The sequence below is a fragment of the Suncus etruscus genome, chromosome 1 (genome assembly GCF_024139225.1).
Source record: "Suncus etruscus isolate mSunEtr1 chromosome 1, mSunEtr1.pri.cur, whole genome shotgun sequence".
Classification (NCBI taxonomy): Eukaryota; Metazoa; Chordata; class Mammalia; order Eulipotyphla; family Soricidae; genus Suncus; species Suncus etruscus.
The window spans coordinates 52,472,222-52,475,067 of NC_064848.1; the positions used below are offsets into that span (position 1 = coordinate 52,472,222).

General features: G+C 37.6%; 1 non-coding gene across 1 annotated transcript; it reads left to right on the top strand.

The window, feature by feature from the left end:
• The first annotated feature begins 2,536 nt into the window (after positions 1-2,536).
• LOC125996216 (U6 spliceosomal RNA) lies at positions 2,537-2,643 on the top strand. Its single transcript, XR_007491232.1, has one exon. It is a non-coding gene; the product is annotated as a U6 spliceosomal RNA (small nuclear RNA).
• Positions 2,644-2,846: the final 203 nt, after the last annotated feature.

Sequence of the window (2,846 nt, forward strand, 5' to 3'; positions counted from 1 at the left end):
CCTGAGACTGCCTTGGCAGTGGGGAATGCTGAGAGTGACCTAAAAAAGAAGCATCTTGAAACTAGAAAAGGAGCCATGGTTAAGCAGAGTAAACCCCCACCTTGAGTTGAAGTTGAGGACTGCAATCCTGCAAAACAAATTAGTATTAATTCCCTAGTTAGCATCTCCGAAATGGAGTTCAGAGTAGGAATATTTAGGATGTTCAATGCTCTCAAAGAAATAAGACCTGCACAATAAGCATGATCCTCAGTTCCAAAGGTCCGGCAGAGACAATTGTAACGGAAAGGGGCTTCTGGAAGCACAAAGAAAGACGCTATCCTAGATGCCATCCTAGGTTCAGGGCAAAGACTAAGATCACCAACCACAGAAGACGGATTAAAATGGCACTGAGGTAACAGAACCTCTAGATTCACAAAGACTGACTTCACCATAAGTCCCATCTCAGGATCTGTACAGATACTGAGACCTCTAAACACAGAGCTCTGATTGCATCACCCTGGACAGAGCAGAAGTCTTCCACACACCAAAAAAAAAAAAAAAATAAATAAATAAATAAAAAATAATAAAAAAACCCACCACCGGGAGAGTAATGATCCTGAGCAAAGACTAGAGTTGATCCCATGACAGTATACTCCAAGGACGGAGAAACCCCATATCGCATAGAGCAAGTGAATTCCTTTTCGAATGACCCCAATATTTACTGTGCCAGGGCAGAAGGGAAAAAAAAACACACAAAACCTTGGACATTTATATATATATGTATATGTATATATATATTACCTTCATTTATTATTGTTATTATTATTTTTATATACCTAGTTATTTTGGTCGATTTCTCTGTTTGGATGTGATTATTGAAATCGTTGTCCCCAGATATCCTTATTTATTTATTTACTTTTTTTCTTTTCTCTCTTCCTTTTCTTTCGAGAGGGGCTACGCCATGTTTCTTATTTCAAGACCACGGCGTGTTTTTTTTTGTTGTTTGTTTTTTGTTTGTTTTTGGTTTTTGTTTGTTTTGTTTTATTTTGTTTATCTGTCTTTTGTGGTGCTTATCGATATAGCTGGAGTCCTCACTGGATATGTGACACTTCTTTTGGTACTGGTGGAGTGTTTCACATTCTTTCCCTCACTCATTTCCCAAATCGATGATGAGAACCTCTAGAAGGATTCTGCCCATCTTCGGGGTATTAGACTTTTACCCCCAGTTTATATATTTTCACCTTTTCAGGCAAAACCACGCAACTTGAACTAGCTAGCCCTGCCCCCACTTAGAGGGGGAAATCAGGGAGGCATCAAGACCAAACTGATGCAAGACTACTAAGTAGTAGGTTAGATACAGAGGGGACCACATATTCTAGACGCCCTGGGGGAGAGGGAAGAGGAAATGGGAGGTAGGACAAAAACGGAGGTGTAGGGAGGACAATTTAGGGATGGGAATACCCCCTGATTTTATGTAAATATATACCTAAAATATTATTGTCAACAATATGTAAGCCACTATGATCAAAATAAAAATTACATAAAAAAAAAGAAATAATGGCATGGATTGCCAATAAAACTGGAGACTATGATGGGAGAAATGAGAATAATAGAATCAGAAATATCAGAGCTAAAAAATTTGATAAGTAAAATTCATCGGAAGGTCTCAGCAGCAGAGCAATAGGTACTAAGAAGAGAATTAATGAGCTCAAAGATCAAGTGCAGAAAACCTTCGGACAAGGATCAGAAGAAAAATGTGAGGAATAAAGCCTCAAAACAAACAAAAAGAAGCTGAAAAATATCCTCAAAATAAATGAACAGATGACAATGGAATTTTGAGACAAGTTCAATGAAGCAAGAAAAGAATTACTGGAGTCCCAGAAAGCCAGAAAGAAAACCACTATTGAGGCAGGAGTGACCAGGATGGACCTAGGTTCGATCCCCTATGTAGGCCCCCAAGCCAGGAGCAATTTCTGGAGTAACCCCCCTGAGTGTCACCAGGTGTGGCCCCAAACAAAAAAAGGGAAGAAAGAAAGAAAACCACTATGAAAAAGCAACAGTAAAAAACATCATTGTTAAGAAGATTCCATAGTTGAATAGTGCATCTATTGCATGGACCCAATTCCTGGATGACTGAAGAGTAACAGCAATAGAGACTCAAATTAAAGCACCCTATGACACATCCAGTAAACAAAGATAAAATACTGAGATCAGCAAAACCAAAAAATAAAATTAACTCAAAAGAGCATTCTAAATATTAACAGCAGATTTAACAGAAACATCCATCTAAGCCTGAAGATATTTGTGGAATAGAGTGAAAAAGCACAACAAAATTAATTTCTTACCAAAAATATTTCACTGAGCCAGGTTCTTATTCAGGTTTGAGGACAATACACAGCTTCATGGATAAATTACAGCTCAAGAATTTACAGACCCCAAATCAACTTTAACAAAACTTAAGAACAAATTCCACAATCACAAGGCAAGGCAAATCCTATAATCACACAAAATTTTGACAAAAAATAGCATAAATTCAATGACAAAAATCTCTCATGTCGTGCTCACTTCGGCAGCACATATACTAAAATTGGAACGATACAGAGAAGATTAGCATGGCCCCTGCGCAAGGATGACACGCAAATTCGTGAAGCGTTCCATATTTAAAAAAAAAAAAATCTCTCATGTCAATCAATGGATTAAACACACTATTTAAGAGACACAAAGTAGAAAATGAAATAAAAACTGAATTCTACATCCTACTGCCTGCAAGAAACACACATTATTCAAGAAGCCAAACCATAAATGAAAAGTGGGATAGCACAACAGACACCACAGAAATTCAAAGGTTATCAGAGATTACTTTTGAG